Source organism: Mustela erminea, chromosome 6 (assembly GCF_009829155.1).
Source record: "Mustela erminea isolate mMusErm1 chromosome 6, mMusErm1.Pri, whole genome shotgun sequence".
Taxonomy (NCBI): domain Eukaryota; kingdom Metazoa; phylum Chordata; class Mammalia; order Carnivora; family Mustelidae; genus Mustela; species Mustela erminea.
Genome location: NC_045619.1, coordinates 78567071 through 78586561, shown reverse-complemented (window position 1 = coordinate 78586561; position 19491 = coordinate 78567071). Strand labels below are relative to the sequence as shown.

The 19491-nt window shown below is 35.7% G+C and overlaps 1 protein-coding gene across 7 annotated transcripts in view; it reads right to left on the bottom strand.

Moving 5' to 3' along the window:
* Positions 1 to 19491, bottom strand: part of PPHLN1 (periphilin 1) — a 153774-nt gene that overhangs the window by 26833 nt on the left and 107450 nt on the right. The gene's annotated exons all lie outside the window — the stretch shown is intronic.

Sequence of the window (19491 nt, the reverse complement as noted above, 5' to 3'; positions counted from 1 at the left end):
GTTGGCTGTGCAACTGATGAATTCAGTGAATAAAAATAAATTTTTAGTATAAATAAAACAAAATTTTGAAAACTAAACTTGCTACAAACAAACGACCCTCCCTTAATACCAGGCTTCCACTAAAAAGTAAATTTAATATTTTTTATTCCTTTGCCTTACATGGGGCCCTTATCTCTTTCATGATCACCATCGAGAATATACTACATTAGAAACATGGAATAGAAAAGTATTTTTATGTAAGAAAAAGCCTCTACTTAGATAATCACGTGCATTTCTTTAAGGTTTGTCTCAAGGGCACCGATAATTTTTGCTAAAACAGCTTATGATTAAATATTTAAGTAGAATAAATGAGTACTACTTAAAACCTCTAGATTACAAAATCTTTATTATTACTAAGACCTGATCTGATCTGTAACTCTTAGACAACAATATAAAGGATAGAGAAATACATGTAGTACAACAGTTGTTGAAATAAGCACAAAAGGTTTTTGTTTGCTTTTCTCAAAAAGCATCAATGAAGGAAGCTAATAGTAGAATAAAATTTCAGGGCACAGCACTGCAAACCATAATTAGAAATCAATGCAGTATAAAACCATCAAAACTCTTGGTAAGGAACTGTCATTGAGAATCCTCAAAAGAAGAGTGTGTGTGTGTGTGTGTGTGTGTACTGGTCTAAATAAGCCAATGAAAAATAAATACAGTAAACAGTAAATAAATAGTATAGTATTTATATATAAATAGTAAAAATAATCTCAAAGCTAGAACTATCCTAAAGATAGAAATAAGCACCACAATTTAACACAGTCTATATATAGCAGAAGACAATGGAGTGCATCTGTTTAAAACGTTCTGGGAAAACTTGACAGAAAGAAGCAGTTTAAAGGAGGAAAGGTGCACTAGGATATTTGCTGATACGGAATTTAAAAAACTCTCTAACCTGAATTTGCATAACATAAATGAGTATTTCAAATTTATCCTAAAATATTTCCTATCAGCCTATCATGGGGATTGTGTGGGTAAAAAAAATAAGAGGCAAAAAACTTTACCTCAAATATAACATTACTATTATATATTTTAAAGGCTTTTTCACAAGCAGAATAATCTTTATAAATATATGTACAAAAATCAAGCCCTAGTATACTGCCCCAATATAATTACTATCATCCTAGGTAAAAAGAGATGACAATATAGCATCATAGTATCCCCATCCTACTCATTTAAGTATTTAAGATCTACTTTGTTCTTTACCTTTCATTTCTTGTAAGAGAGAATCACTAAATGAAACTGACAGAAGAGTCATTTTTTTCTTCTTGGTTAATGACATTAATTATAATTTCAGCCCAGTCAGTAACGTTATAATTTAAAATACAAGAATGACCAAAGGAACAGAGTATTTTTCACTGTAACTTCTAAGTTACTTGGTTGCAAGGTGGGCCTTATTTTTCTAAGTTGGGATTCCAAGCTAATCCACAAAAGCCTCATAAGCACATATAAAGACTTAAATACTTTTCACCAACCATGAAAAATAGTATAAAACAGTAATGACAGCCATTTTGGCTACTGACAATGTCCTAGCCAACCACACATTCCCACTTAACTCTAACATTATTATGAAGTGTATAATAGCACCATTCCTCCTAGAGTAGTGAGCAAAGCAAGGCTCAGAAAAATGACGTACCCGAAGACATTTAGTTAAGTGGCTGAACTGGGATTCAAACCAAATCCGCTAACTCCAAAGTTCCTACAGTACTTATTCTAACTACTAAAATAATGCGTCAGTATTGTGAGAGTTCTCCATAAATCCTTCTAAAGACTATATAAAATTCCATAGTGGGGATACACTAGGATCTATTTAGTCATTGTTCTTGGGTAGAAGAAAATGATCCTTGGCAGAAACTGGGAGACGTAAGAAGCAATGAAAATTTTAAAAAGGGTAAATATTTAAATAAGCCTAAATGAGTATTAACTGCAAAGAACACTGTTAGTGTCTTGTGGGGTTTAAAATATATATGGAAATAAAACACACTGGTAATAGATCAATCAAGAGGAAGTTCAATGGAGTTAAAATGCTCTAAGGTGCTTACACTCATCATCAAGAAATTAAAAATACTAGGGTATATTAGACTTCAGTAAGTCAGGGATGCATGGTGTAAAACAGTGTATAATTAACAAGAAAAGAACAGTGTATAACTATTGGTGTATGACAATGAACGAAAATTTTCAAAATCAAAGAGGGAAAAAAGGAGAGGCAAAGGACTACAGAATAGGAAGAACAATTAAACACAGATATATCGGTAATTATATTAAATATAAATGGACCAGATGATTCAAGTAAAGACTTATTTTATCCAAATGGATGAAAAAACAAACTACACGCTGCTTATAAGAAAAATACCTTAAATATAAAGATTCAAAATAGCTGAAAGCAACATGACAAAAGATACCATGTTAAAAATTTAGATAAGTATGAGGCAGTAATAGAGATGAAGAAAACTACTTCAGAAAGATATAACTGTAAATTCATATGTACTTCACATCATAGACCCAATATATAAAAGGAAAAAAAAATTTAAAAGAGACACATGAACCCAGAAACATTTGAAGATTTTAATACAACTCTTTCAGAAACTGATAAGCAAACAAAACCAGTAAGGATATGGAGGATTTATTTTTATTTTTTTTTAAAGATTTTATTTATTCATTTGAGAGACAGAGATAGAGCACAAGCAAGGTGAGAGGCAGAGAAAGAGAGAGAAGACGAATCTCTGCTGAGCTGGGAGCCCAACGTGGGCCTTGATCTCAGGACTTGGGATCATGACCTGAGCTGAAGGCAGACACTTAACCATCTGAGTCACCCAGGTGCTCTGGATATAGAGGATTTAATAGAATACTTTAAAAACTGATTATGTATTGGCCCACAATGTAAGTCACAACAAATTTCACAGGACTCAAATCCTAAAAAGTATGTTTTCTACTACAGTGGTTTTGAATTCAAAATTTATTTTAAAAATATTAAAAATAAATGCAAAATTTATTTTAAAAAAGCTACAAAATCTCCTATGTTTGGAAATTTTAAAATATTCTAAACTCTAAGAAGAAATCCCCTCAAAATATTCTAAACTGAATGACAATAAAAATAATATCAACTTCTGGAAGATGAAACAAAGCCTTATTGAGAAGGAATGTATAGATTAAAAGGCTACTAACCAATCATTACCTAGTTCGAGTTGTTGTTTTTTTTTTTTTCTAAATACAGCAATTAAAACCAAAAAAGTAGAAGGAAAGAAAAAAATAAAGGTAAGATTCAATGAAATATAAAATATAAAACAAGAAAGAAAAGAATAAAATCAAAAGTTGGTTCTTTGAAAAAGACATACTTTAGGTAACACTGATCATGGGAGATTTAGCAGCCAACTCCCAAGATGGCCTGCAGTGATCCCCATCTCCTGGTATTTTCATCCTTGTGTAATAGCTTCCTATTGAGTGTTAGCTAGGCTTAGTGACTACTTCTAATGAACAGACCAAGGTAGAAGCAACGGAGGGTATGTAACTTGGAGAATAGATCCAAAAAGGCAGCAAAGCACTGTTCCTTTTCTCTCTCTTGGGACTCTAGCTCTGGGGAGGGTCATGCCATGAGAAGCCCTGTGGAAAGGTCCACATGGTGAGGAAGTGAAACTTGTACCAACAGCCAAATGAGTGGGCTTGGAAGTGAATCTTCCAACTCTGGTCACATCTTCAGAGACTATAGCCGTCTTTTTGCCCTCGTTACCAGTTTGATAGCAACCTCCTGAGAGATCCTGAGCCAGGATCCTGAGCCAGGATCCCACAGGCTTTATTTGTTGTATCTGAGAAGCTGAGAAACTGATTCTAAAAATTCCTACAGATGTTCACAGCTCCAAGTACAGGTACTCTTGAAAAAGAACAACAAGTAGGACAACTTGCTCTACTGAATATCAAGACTTATTATAAAGCCATGTTAACAAAAACAGCATGGTATTATTGCAAAGATCATGAGACTAACAGCATAGAACAGAATCCAGAAACAGATTCACATATATATGGACACTTGATTTACCACACAGGTGTCAATGCAGAGAGGTAAGGAACACACAGTCTTTCCAGTAAATGGTTCCAGGTCAAATGAAAGTTGATATGGGTGGGAAAAAACAAAACTTGGATCCCTGACATATATCTAATATGCACTATACATAAAATAATTTGCAGATGGATTGTGACTCAATGTAAAAGATAAAACAAAATATCTTCTGGAAGGTAATAAAAGCTCTCTTAAATGGGAGACAAACAACAGTAATAAAGAAAAAGACTAAAAAGTCTGGACTACATTAAATGTAAGGATTTGGGGCGCCTGGGTGATTCAGATGGTTTGGTGTCTGCTTTCAGCTCAGGTCATAATCACAGGGTCCTGGGATCAAGTCCCGCACTGGGCTCCCTGCTTAGTGGGGAGCCTGCTCTCCCTCTGCCTCTCTCTGCCTTTCATGAATAAATAAATAAAAACCTTTAAAAAAAAAAAAGTAAGATTTTTATTCTTCCAAAAACATCAAAAGAATGAAAAAAAAAAAAGCCGCAAAATAGGAAAAGATATCTGCAACACATATAACTAGCAAAGGGCTTGTATTTAGAATAATAAAGAACTCTGCAAATTAATTAAAGTAAAAAACTTAATAGGAAAATGGGCAAGAATCTCAACAGGTACTTTCTAAAACAGGTGCCAGTAACCATATGAAAAGGTCCTCAGCATCATTAGTAATCAGGGAAATGCAAATGAAAACATAAGGAGCTCTATTATATGTCAACATTATCACTGAATCTCACAAACACAACGCTGAACCAAAAAAAAAAAAAAACAAAACAAAAAAGAACTAGACACAATATATATCATATTATTCTATCTGTGTAAAGTTTAAAAACAGACAAAACACTACTACAATGTTAGAAATCAATTTAGTGGTTACTATCTTTGGGAAAAAGGAGGTGGTAGTAACTGGGAGAGGGTATAAAGGGCCTCCTGGTGCTGGTAATGTCCTACTTCTTGATATGAATGGTATTTTTTTCTAAGATCTTATTTATTTATTAAAGACAGAGAGACAGGGGCGCCTGGGTGGCTCAGTGGGTTTAAGCCTCTGCCTTCGGCTCTGGTCATGATCCAGCATCCTGGGATCGAGCCCCACATCAGGCTCTCTGCTCAGCGGAGAGCCTGCTTCCTCCTCTCTCTCTGCCTGCCTCTCTGCCTACTTGTGATCTCTCTGTGTCAAATAAATAAAATCTTTAAAAAAAAAAAAAAAAGAGAGAGAGAGAGAGACAGAGAGAGAGCACACAAAAGCGGGGGGCAGAGGGAGATGCAGACTCCCCACTGAGTAGGGAGCCTGATGCAGGGCTTGATCAGGACCCTGGGATCATGACCTGAGCAGAAGGCAGATGTTTAACTGAGTGAGTCACCCAGGCGCCCCAATTTGAATGGTAGTTCTCACAATGTTTGCTTTGTGAGAAATCGCTCAGATTAACAATTATGTTTTGAATCCTTCTTTCTGTATATGTAATCCATCATGAAAGTGCTTTAAAAGTAGAGCATAATAGCAAGCATAGCGGAATTTAGCATGGTTGATCATCAGCTAACCAGAAATGATGTTGAAGTGTTCATTTGCCCCAAAGTCCAGATAACTGAGGGATAAGAAATCTTAAAATACAGCTCTGAGGCTGATGAAAAATCCTTCAAATAATATCCCAGGTAACTGAAGTAAACAATTATCCTAAATAGAAATGCCCAGTTTCCTACAATAGTTTTTTAGAAAACAAAATAAAACAAGAGGAAAAATAGGGGGGAGGGGGGCACAACAAAACAGATAATATAAATGTCTCCCAATGAACCAGATACTAAAAATCATCGTTTCATTTCTAAAGTTTAACTTCAAGTTATCCTTAAGTAGAAATGTAAGATTTTCTTAGTGCAACTTTGAAAACATCTTGTATAAATGAACTGAGATTATCAACTAACTCACACTGGTGTTAGCACATGAGTGTGTAAGACAGACATGATTATTATCTAATGCCTAAATTAAACAACAGTTAAGACAAGACAGCAGATGTCACAAAATGGATCACATCTTAAAAGTGAAAAATGACAAATTAAGGGAAAATATGAGAATAATTTATGTTTAAAGAATGGGGAGGGAAAGCAGGGAGTTCTAAGGAGAAGGAAATATTTACCTTTTTATGGTACTTCCTATATCTAGAAAAATAGATTAGAAACAATAGGTAAAAGAACGAGCCAAATGGAAAATGTATAAGAAAATTATGAAGTCCCCCCTCAAAAAAAATTTCATAGTAAAACTGTTTATACATTTCATTTTGAATGAATGGAGGGAGAAAAGAAAAAAAAAGCAGAAGCATAAGGGTAAAAGGTTTAACAACCAAAATCCTGACAATGATGAGAAAATAGCCTCTCAGAGTTAAACTTCTATAGATCTGCTACATAATATTCCTAAGAAATAATTTGAAAGTACTCAAAATTCCAAAGCTGCAAAGAAACAGGCAAAGTAATTCTTAATACTATCATAAACAACTGTACAGTGATTTCCAATATACAAGTGGCTTTCACATTCAGTGCTTTGTTGGTTCTGTGGGAGAGTGTGTAATTAACTCCATTTAACAAATGAGGAAAAGGGCTCTGAGAAGTTACAACACTAAGTGGAAACATCCCAGTGCTTACTATGCCATACCACTTACAAATGTCCTTTAAAAGTAAACACTCAGACATGTCAACTTATAGCAGGAGAACTGAATAACAAGGGACAATTATTTGGAACCACTAGAGAAAATCCTTACCTAAAATTTGTTGATAGTAGGCAAGAAGGAAAGGTAGAGAGAATGAAGCTTGTGCTGGAGTTTATGTCATGGGGAACAAATGTATTGGAAATGTTTTATAACTGGGTACATTTTAAGTGAAGACATTCCCAGGGAATGAGGTCCAAGATGGCCTCATCTCTTTTGGGACTTGTAACATATTAAATATGGTTCATACCAGGTTTCGTATCTGTATTGTCCAAATTTTATATTTTATGTAAAAATAATTATCATAATGGAGTTAGTAATCTTCGTATTTACAGGTTTATAGCAGGTATAAAATAACCAACTTACTTTTCAACGTAAAGACTGAGATGCTTAGTTTTAACATTTCAAGCATGATACAAATTACCTTATGAGATAACTTTCAGGAAAACTCCCTTAAAATGAAAACTTTACATTTGTTCTTCAGCAACAAGTTTCTGAAATAAGACCAAATTTTGACAAACTGTAACTTTCAAAAACCTTGAAATATGGCCAAAATAAAGGATTTATCTTTAATGTGTTTTGAGAATAAGAAATTTTTCAGGGGTAAATCTTATGGAAGTATTTTTTACTAAATCTATATATGTAAAGTCTAAACAAGTGGTTGGTAATAATGGATTGTTAGATACAGTAGGGTAGACTTGATGTCTAGACAAGATAGTGGTGAGAGTTACCTTTTAAGAAATTTGTTACTTGCTCTGATAAAAAGGGAAAACAAAGAATGTTTCTATTATGTAAGGTTAGTGTGAAATGCTTAGATCATGCATATACAATAGAGCTGCCACTGCTTTGAAAACAATTTCATTTTAATCCATCATGTGTTAAAAGCTGATTTTTTTCCATGTCCCTAACTGTAGTTAACATTTCATGAAGATGGTACATTTGATTAATCTTCTTGTCCATTTTACTTTAAAAGTAAAACAAAAATATCCTCTTATATATTGAGATAGAAGGAGTAAGAATTACTTAGAGTGCTGGGAACCATCGGGCTGTATCGACAAGGACTGAAATTAGACACTGTAAAAAGAGCCACAGACTTAGCACTGATTAAATGTGACATTTTATTTATGCAAGAAAATACTTTCTCCATAATTCATTAGCTCAACAAACACTAATTACTGACTGATGCATAGCAACAGTACATATGAGTTTAAAAATTATTTTAATATAATAACCTGTGTCCTTATTAAGAGGTTAAAAAAAAATTAAAACACCTAAAAATTGTATACCTTAATCTGAAATTAGCTACACACAACAGTGTGTGAAGCAGCAATATTTAGCTTTTAATTTTAAATGATTTAGATTAAGAAGGGATCTAAGATTATTCAGTCTAACATCTTCATTTTGAGGAAAAAGTTTAGAAAAGCTAGTGAGCAAACCAAATGGTCACAAGATAATGGTTAACATGTAGAATCCAAATTAAAATAAAAATTATATATTAAGTAGATTGATCTAGTTTTACTGTAAAACCTTATTAACCTCTAAGTCTAACAACCTAGACAGGAAACTAAATGATTTCTGATATTTTTTTTAAACTGGAATAAGGAAAGGAGAGAATTCCAATCTACAATTTATTTATAAATTATCGAATAAATATATAATCTATCCTTCTTTCATCAGGGAGACTTACTTCAACATAGAAATATCAGCATTTTCATAAAACGTTACGACAGTGGTAGGATAGATATTATTCTGAAACAGTATAACAGGTTTTAAAAAATAAATTTGCCTTCATGGTACTTTTAAATATTTTTCCTAGTTATTATCCACCAAATAAGAAAAAGAAGAAAGGTACTTTTCCCCATTACAAACTGTAATTTTCTATGATTAATAAAATACCATGAAAAATGCATTTAAAGAATACTTTCAGGAGGAGGAGTCAAGATGGCAGAGAAGTGGCAGACTGAGACGACATCAGGTAGCAGGGGATTAGCTAGATAGCTTATCAAACCAGTCCGAACACCTACAAATCCAACAGAAGATTGAGGAGAAGAAGAGCAGCAATTCTAGAAAGAGAAAATCGACCACGTTCTGAAAGGTAGGACCTGTGGAGAAGTGACTCCAAAGCGACGGGAAGATAGACCGCGGGGGAGGGGCCGACTCCCAGCAAGTGGCGGAGCAACGGAGCACAAAATCAGAACTTTTAAAAGTCGGCTCCACTGAGGGACATTGCTCCAGAGGCTAAGCCAGGGTGAAGCCCACACAGGGACAGCGTGGCCTCAGGTCCTGTGGGGTCACAGAAGGATAGGGGGTGTCTGAGTGTCACAGAGCTTACAGTTATTAGAATGGGGAAGCCGGCTACAGAGACAGAGCCAAGGAGTGAGCTCTCAGCTCGGGGTTACCTTATTGTGATCCGTGGCACAGGCCACTGCTCTGTGAGCAGGGATCCCACAAGACCCGGGGAGACCCCCACCAGAAGACCTAAGGGATCTGTGGGGTTCAGAGACTCCAGGTGGGGCTGTGTGCCAGAGACAGAGAAGCTTAGTCACCGGCTGGGTGAGCTCAGAGCACTGCCAGAGGCCAGGGAGACAGAAGTGATTGAGCGCTTTTCTCGGAGGGTGCACTGAGGAGGGGGCCCCAAGCTCTTGGCTCCTCCAGGCCGTAGACTGGGAGGCCGCCATCTTCATTACCATCCTCCGGAACTCTATGGAAAGCATTCAGGGAACAAAAGCTCCTGAAAACGAACCCGACTGGATTACTTAGCCTGGCCCCTGGTAAGGGTGGTGCAACTCCCCCTTAGGCAAAGACACTTGAGAGTTACTACAACAGGCCCCTCCCCCAGAAGATCAACAAGAAATCCAGCCAAGATGAAGTTCACTTACCAAGGAGAACAGCGAGTTCCAGAGGAGGAGAAAATAAAGCATGGAATTCATGGCTTTTTCCCCATGATTCTTTAGTCTGGCAAAGTTATTTTTAAAAAATTTTTTCACTTCAGCTAAAATTTTTTTAACTTTTACACTTTCCTCTTTTAACGTTTTTTAACTAGTTTATCTTAACAATATCTTTCATTAAAAAAAAATCTTTTTTGAACCTTCCTTGTTATACTCCTATTTTATCTTTCATTGTATCTAACTTTATTTTTTGTATACACATGGGATTGTTCTTCTAAAAAAATTTGGGGTACAACTTCTAATAAATCAAAATACACCTTAAATCTAGCACAGGACCTTGTTCTAGTCTCCAGCCTAAGCAAATTCTCTCAATTTTCTTTTTCTTTATTCTCCCAACCAACTTACCTTATCAACTTTTTTTAGAAAATTTTTTAAATTAAAAAAATATTTTTCATCTTTATAGTCATATTCCATCCCTTCATTGTGTTTTCCCTTATATATGTCTTTCATTCATTAAAATTTTGGGAGGTAGTTTCTTCTAAGAGACCAAAATACTTCCCAAATTAAGTAAGTGACCCTGTTCTAATCCCCAGTCTAATATATATATTTTTTCTTTTTTATATTTTTTTTCATTATTTGTTTTCTTTTTTAAATTTTTTTCTGAACTTCTTTTTACCCCCTTTCTTCCCCCAACGACTTGGGGTCTCTTCTGATATGGTTAAAGCATATTTTCCTGGGGTCTTCGCCACCCTTTTAGTATTTTACTCGCTCCTTCATATATTCTTATCTGGACAAAATGACAAGGCAGAAAAACTCAACATGAAAGAAAGAATAAGAGGCAGTACCGAAGGCTAGGGACCTAATCAATATGGACATTGGTAATATGTGAGATCTAGAGTTTAGAATGACGATTCTCAAGGTTCTATCCGGGCTCAAAAAAGGCATGGAATATATTAAACAAACCATCTCTGGAGAGATAAAAGCCGTTTCTGGAGAAATAAAAGAACTAAAATCTAACCAAGTTGAAATTTAAAAAGCTATTAATGAGGTGCAATAAAAAATGGAGGCTCTCACTGCTAGGAAAATGAGGCAGAAGAAAGAATTAGTGACATAGAAGACCAAATGACAGAGAATAAAGAAGCTGAGCAAAGAGGGATAAACAGGTACTGGACCACGAGGGGAGAATTCGAGAGATAAGTGACACCATAAGAAGAAACAACATTAGAATAATTGGGATTCCAGAAGAAGAAGAAAGAGAGAGGGGAACAGAAGGTATATTGGAGAGAATTATTGTAGAGAATTTCCCTAATATGGCAAAGGGAACAAGCAACAAAATCCAGGAGGTGCAGAGACTCCCCCTCAAAATCAGTAAGAATAGGTCCACACCCCATCATCTAATAGTAAAATTTACAAGTCTTAGTGACAAATCCTGAAAGCAGCCCGGGAAAAGAAGACTGTAACATACAATGGTAAATATATTAGATTGGCAGCGGACTTATCCACAGAGACCTGGCAGACCAGAAAGAACTGGTATAATATATATAGAGCACTAAATGAGAAAAACATGCATCCAAGAATACTATATCCAGCTAGGTTATCATTGAAAATAGAAGGAGAGATAAAAAGCTTCCAAGACAAGCAAAAACTAGAAGAGTTTGTAAACACCAAACCAGCTCTACAGGAAATCGAAAGGGGTCCTCTAAGCAAAGAGAGAGCCTAAAAGTAGTAGATCAGAAAGGATCAGAGACAATATACAGTAACAGTCACCTTACAGGCAATACAATGGCACTAAATTCATATCTCTCAATAGCTACCCTGAAAGTAAATGGGCTAAATGCCCCAATCAAAAGGCACAGGGTATCAGAATGGATAAAAAAACAAAACCCATCAATATGCTGCCTACAAGAAACTCATTTTAGACCCAAAGACACCTCCAGATTTAAAGTGAGGGGGTGGAAAACAATTGACCATGATAATAGACATTGAAAGAAAGCTGGGTGGCAATCCTTATATCAGATCAATTAGATTTTAAGCCAATGACTATAAGAAGAGATGAGGAAGGACACTATATCATATTCAAAGGGTCTGTCCAACAAGAAGATCTAACAATTTTAAATATCTATGCCCCTATAATAGGAGCAGCCAACTACATAAACGGATTAATAACAGAATCAAAGAAACACATCGACAACAACACAGTAACAGTAGGAGACATTAACACTCCCCTCACTAAAATGGACAGATCATCCAAGAAAAAGATCAACAAGGAAATAAAGGCCTTAAATGACACAGTGGACCAGATGGACATCACAGGTATGTTCAGAACATTCCATCCCAAAGCAACAGAATACACATTCTTCTCTAGTGCACATGGAACATTCTCCAGAATAGATCATATCCTGGGCCATAAATCAGGTCTCAATGGGTATCAAAAGATTGGGATCATTCCCTGCATATTTTCAGACCACAATGCTCTGAAGCTAGAACTCAATCACAAGAGGAAATTTGGAAAGAACCCAAGTACATGGAGACTAAAAAGCATCCTTCTAAAGAATGAATGGGTCAACAAGGAAATTAAAGAAGAACTGAAAAAATTCATGGAAACAAATGATAATGAAAACACAATGGTTCAAATCTGTGGGACACAGCAATATATAGAGCAATACAAGCCTTTCTCAAGAAACAAGAAAGTCTCAAATACACAACCTAACCCTACACCTAAAGGAGCTGGAGAAAGAACAACAAAGAAAGCCTAAACCCAGCAGGAGAAGAGAAATCACAAAGAGCAGAGCAGAAATGAATGAAATTGAAACAAAAAAAAACATTAGAACAAATCAACGAAACTAGGAACTGGCTCTTTAAAAGAATTAGTAATACTGATAAAACCCTGGCCAGAGTTATCAAAAAGAAAAGAGAAAGGACCCAAATAAATAAAATCATGAATGAAAGAGGAGATATCACAACCAGGAAATTTGACAATCAGGAAGAAACGGATGCATTCCTAGAGACATATGTACTACCACAACTGAACCAGGAAGAAAGAGAAAACCTGAAGAGATCCATAACCAGTAAGGAGATTGAAACAGTCATCAAAAATCTACAAACAAACAAGAGCCCAGGGCCAGACGGCTTCCCAGGGGAATTCTACCAAACATTTAAAGAAGAAGTAATTCCTATTCTCCTGAAACTGTTCCAAAAAATTGAAATGGAAGAAAAACTTCCAAACTAACTTTATGAGGCCAGCATCACCTTGATCCCAAAACCAGACGAGGATCCCATCAAAAAAGAGAATTAATTACAGACCAATATCCTCGATGAACATAGATGCGAAAATTCTCCCCAAAATACTAGCCAATAGGGTCCAACAGTACATTAAAAGGATGTTTCAAAATGACCAAGTGGGATTTATTCTGGGATTTATTCCAGGGCTGCAAGGTTGGTTCAGCCTCCGCAAATCAATCAATGTGATGCAATACATTAATAAAAGAAAGAACAAGAACCATATGATACTCTCAATAGATGTTGAAAAAGCATTTGACAAAGTACAGCATCTCTTCCTGATTAAAACTCTTCAAAGTGTAGGGATAGAGGGCACATACCTCAATATTATAAAAGCCATCTATGAAAAACACACCGCAAATATCATTCTCAATAGAGAAAAACTGAAAGCTTTTCCACTAAGGTCAGGAACACGGCAGGAATGTCCATTATCACCACTGCTATTCAACATAGTACTAGAAGTCCTAGCCTCAGCAATCAGACAACAAAAGGAAATTAAAGGCATCCAAATTGGCAAAGTCAAATTATCACTCTTCGCAGATGATATGATACTATATGTGGAAAACCCAAAAGACTCCACTCCAAAACTGCTAGAACTTATACAGGAATTCAGTGTCAGGATATAAAATCAATGCACAGAAATCAGTTGCATTTCTCTACACCAACAAGACAGAAGAAAGAAATTAAGGAGTCAATCCCATTTACAATGTTTCATAAGATACCTAGGAATAAACCTAACCAAAGAGGCACAGAATCTAGACTCAGAAAACTATAAAGTACTCATGAAAGAAATTGAGGAAGACACAGAGAAATGGAAAAATGTTCCATGCTCCTGGATTGGAAGAATAAATATTGTGAAAATGTCTATGCTACCTAAAGCAATCTACACATTTAATGCAATTCCTATCAAAGTACCATCCATCTTTTTCAAAGAAATGGAACAAATAATTCTAAAATTTCTATGGAACCAGAAAAGACCTCGAATAGCCAAAGGGATATTGAAAAAGAAAGCCAAAGTTGGTGGCATCACAATTCCGGATTTCAAGCTCTATTACAAAGCTGTCATCATCAAGACAGCATGGTACTGGCACAAAAACAGACACATAGATCAATGGAACAGAATAGAGAGCCCAGAAATAGACCCTCAACTCTACAGTCAACTAATCTTCGACAAAGCAGGAAAGACTGTCCAATGGAAAAAAGACAGCCTCTTCAATAAATGGTCTTGGGAAAATTGGACAGCCACATGCAGAAAAATGAAATTGGACCATTTCCTTACACCACACACGAAAACAGACTCAAAATGGATGAAGGACCTCAATGTGCGAAAGGAATCCATCAAAATCCTTGAGGAGAACACAGGCAGCAACCTCTTTGACCTCAGCCGCAGCAACATCTTCCTAGGAACAACGCCAAAGGCAAGGGAAGCAAGGGCAAAAATGAACTATTGGGATTTCATCAAGATCAAAAGCTTTTGCACAGCAAAGGAAACAGTTAACAAAATCAAAAGACAACTGACAGAATGGGAGAAGACATTTGCAAACGACATATCAGATAAGGACTAGTGTCCAGAATCTATAAAGAACTTAGCAAACTCAACACCCAAAGAACAAATAATCCAATCAAGAAATGGGCAGAGGACATGAACAGACATTTCTGCAAAGAAGACATCCAGATGGCCAACAGACACATGAAAAAGTGCTCCAAATCACTCGGCATCAGGGAAATACAAATCAAAACCACAATGAGATATCACCTCACACCGGTCAGAATGGCTAAAATCAACAAGTCATGAAATGACAGATGCTGGCAAGGATGCGGAGAAAGGGGAACCCTCCTACACTGTTGGTGGGAATGCAAGCTGGTGCAGCCACTCTGGAAAACAGCATGGAGGTTCCTCAAAATGTTGAAAATAGAACTGCCCTATGACCCAGCAATTGCACTACTGGGTATTTACCCTAAAGACACAAATGTAGTGATCCAAAGGGGCACGTGCACCCAAATGTTTATAGCAGCAATGTCCACAATAGCCAAACTATGGAAAGAACCTAGATGTCCATCAACAGATGAATGGATCAAGAAGAGGTGCTATATATACACAATGGAATACTATGCAGCCATCAAAAGAAATGAAATCTTGCCATTTGCGACAACATGGATGGAACTAGAGCGTATCATGCTTAGCGAAGTAAGTCAAGCAGAGAAAGACAACTATCATATGATCTCCCTGATATGAGGAAGTGGTGATGCAACATGGGGGCTTAAGTGGGTAGAAGAAGAATCAATGAAACAAGATGGAACTGGGAGGGAGACAAACCATAAGTGACTCTTAATCTCACAAAACAAACTGAGGGTTGCTGGGGGGAGGGGGGTTGGGAGAAGGGGGTGGGATTATTGGACACTGGGGAGGGTATGTGCTTTGGTGAGTGCTGTGAAGTGTGTAAACCTGGTGATTCACAGACCTGTAGCCCTGGGGATAAAAATATATGTTTATAAAAAATAAAAAATTAAAAAAAAGAACAGTTACCGGTGATATTTACAGTGTTAGAACTGTCAAAACTGATCCAACTGATTATTATCTATGCTTTTTATTGCATTTTAATTATACATCAATTAAAAATATGTAAGATAAAATTTCTTCAGTTTACATAAAGCTAAGGTGGTAAAAGTTCTCAAGCTTTCAGTGTATTAAAAAACTGCAGAAGAACTACGAAAAAACAACTACCTCCTTCTAACTCCTTACTTCAATTATGGTCCTTAGACTAGGACAATTAGTATCACCAAGGAGCATGTTAGAAATTCTCATCTCAAGCCCCATCCCAGATCTACAGAGTCAGAAAATGTACTTTAACAAGATCCACAAATGTTTTCTGTGCATATTAAAACTTGAGAAGCTCTGATAACATATTTACCAGAGAAGTCATGGTAGAAATCCAAGAAGCTCTACGTTTAAAAAGCCCCACAGGTGTATAACGAAGGTAGAGAGAGAACACAATGTAAGTACTGTGCTTTGAGGGGGAAGAGATGGAAATTTCTTTTTTCAAGACTATTAGTTTGCAAAGCAAAAGATCCTAACAAACAGCAGTTACTTATCATCTTCAGTCTGTTTCATTAGGTAACTGCTTCTTTTCTACTTATGTCTGTGGGGGCATTTTAGCCACCTTGACGTTCACAGTGTACAATGTTCTAGGCAGAGCCTAAACATGCATATTATATACATCTACTCCATCCCAGATCTACTCAGATTATTTAATGCCATCTGAAGAAAGCAGATGGATAGAAAACTCTAATCTAGATCTTGCCCTTCGGGAATTACAAGAGATTTTAAAATATCATTAGATGCCAGATGTCCAAAAAACAGAAGCTCTCAGTGACAGGCTACGTTTAAGCACAATTTTAACAAAGCATGAGGTTAAATATGAAAAGGGTTCCAAATGGTCAAAGTAAATATTACCTTATCCCCAGAGGTGCAATAAAGCGAAGAAGGGTAATGTAGTAATACAGATGTCAATTTGTGTGGTTTGTTCAAAGTGACAGTTTATTAAAAGATTCCTCACTGACAAAATAGCAAGTAGTGAGATTTGCTTTCAAATCAGATAATTTAGTAATAGAGGTATGTGAGGACTTACTTGTGAGATATTACAATCAAGGAGTTAATGCTGAACACCTGAGACAGATTATGAATCACCTATACTTTTACAGGCTGGCTATGTAGGTATTACTTATAATGACAGGAGAAATTCTGAAATCTCCCTCTCTAAGCTAAGAACCTTGAAAAATATTCTGGTAAGTGAAAGTAAAAGTGGCCCAAACTGGGTAACTCCAGGGAAATGAAGGTAAAAGAAGATATACCATAGGATCTAAAATATAAGGAGGCTAAATGTGCTGTGGCAATAGAATAGATCATCTCCACTAAAGGATATTTATGTACAAGTGAGCAGGATGATTCAAATGATCTCTAGCAACACAAAGAGACTCAACCTGATGTCTTCTGGCTCAAGGAATTTAGACTGCGGTTCTCTGCCATATTTGACTATAACATGGGGAGCTTTTTCAAAAAGCATCTACATTTCCAACCCTATCAAAATTCTTATATGCACAGGGATGAGATGGTAATAATGTGGCAAAAAACGTGAATTTGCCCTCTCACTGAAGTGATTCAGATATAAACTACCTCCATATGTACGCCCTTAAACATCAAATAGCCACTTTGTGGGTTAATTTTAATGAATTAAACCAAATTTTGGCCTAGAGAGATTAAATTTATTTTACATTGCAATACTGCTACAAGTTAATGATTTCTTTATGATTCAAGGGCTTAAGAATATAGAAACCCTAAAAAAATTATATGTTCTATTATAAGATATCTGAACATACTGCAGTTGATAGAAAAAGCAGCTTGGGCATTACACCAATATTTACATTTCTATATTATTCTAAGCTTGAATTGTTGTCCTCATCTACATGGGCTTTTTTAGGTTATTATTCTTTTTTTTTTTTTTTTTAAATCATGGAGTATTTCAAGCATGTGGAAAAATATAAAGAATAATTACTGGACAGCTGTGTAACTACCATCTGGCTTTCTCAAGCCTTTACATTATTCCTATCCATTTGGCATTTAATTTCTAAAAATAAAATATGCAAAAGTTAAAAACAGAGAAAATCCCCTTATTAACTTTTCATTTTCAAAAGTCACTCTAACTTTTAGACACAAATTTATAAAATAATTATATGTGATTATTTACTAGCTTTCTAACATTTGGGGATTTTCAATTTGATTTTCTTGTCAATATATGAAAACCAAAGTGCTCTTTTTTTAAAATTTTGTTTTTCAAGATTTTATTTATTTATTTGACAGAGAGAGAGAGATCACAAGTAGGCCGAGAGGCAGAGAGAGAAGAGGGGAAGGCAGGCTCCCTGCTGAGAAGAGAGCCCAATGCGGGGCTTGATCTCAGGACCCAGGGATTATGACCTGAGCCGAAGGCAAAGGCTTTATTTAACTCACTAAGCCACCCAGGCACCCCTAAAGTGCTCTTTTAAAAAGAGAATATGGTAACATTATTTAGTATGATAATTTATTTTTAACACTTAAGATTAATTAACATTATTAACTTATCTATTTTATAACACTTCTAAGAACTGTCTTTACTTCTTTAGTCATATCAGAATACAGAAATTTCCTTTTAGATTTATTTTTCCTTCTTTAGGTCATTTGTCTTTGCTATAATAATCTCAATATTCTTTAGTGTCAGATTTTTCACGTGTTTTTGAACAATGGAAAAATGAAAACAGAAATCTAGGCATACTTATAGGTCAAACATGTATGGATGTCTATAGAGTACTACAAAAAATTAATTCCATACTAAATAATTTTATGTGTATCCTGCTAGGCTGTACACATCTGACTGGCAGATCTTTTTAAGATCAAATAAATCAACTATGAATAATAACAAGAAGAGACAGAAATATTAATAAAATGAGAACAAAATTACCATACATTGCTATTTCAAATTTTCTACCAGTTATATTCTTCACATGGTCTTAGCCAAAAGGCCAAGAGGCGATACCAGTTATATTCTTAAAAGAGCCTCTCCTTTAAAGAACTGCTGTTTAGGTAGAAAAGCAAATATTAAATCATTCATTCAATAAACACTTCCCTAGTACTTACTACAAAGTGCTGGGCTTAGGCACCATGTTAGGTGGTCAGGTTAAGATGCAGTCTCTAACTGACAGTGACTCAGAGGCTATTCAGAGGTCACTTACAAGTTTATGACTCCACTCAACATCTATAGAAAATAGAGTCTACTACATGCCAATCACTATATAAGATAATGGAGATAAAGTAATAAAACATAGTCACTGCTCTCATGAAGCTTCCATTATGATGAGGGGGGACAAACAAGCAAATAAAAACATATGTCAAGTGGTTAAAAAAAAAAAGAAAAAGTACCACCAAGAAAAGTAAGTCAGAGTAAAAGGACAAAAGCGCAGTATTTCTACATAGGATAATGATATTCATATGGATGTTGAAGATACACTGAAGGAGCAAACCTTTTATTTATGCTGTCAATTAACTGGTAATTTGTAAGGCACCAATCACCTTCATATCACAAATTAAACAGGATTTTCTCACTCTTCACTTTCCTTCTGTTCTTCCAGGCATCTGACACTGCTCACCACCACCAGTCTGAAATTCTACTGGCTTACATAACAAATCTCCTAACCAGATTCTTATCCTTTGCCACTGGGGTGGCATCAATATGAATTGTACAATCACAATAAGGATTTAATTAAGATGATCTCCTATCCAACTACAGAAAATAGGTTTTAGCTGATGTGAAATTGGAAAGCACCCTGAGAAAAGACTTAACTTTATTCTTAATTTCCAATAGGTTTTAGAAGACTATATAACAATAGGACATCTACTCAAAGCACTGGAGAGTAACCATCAAAAACACCCGTACACAATGAGTAACGTACAGAATTGCTGAATCACTATACTGTATATCTGAAACTACTATTACACTGTATGTTA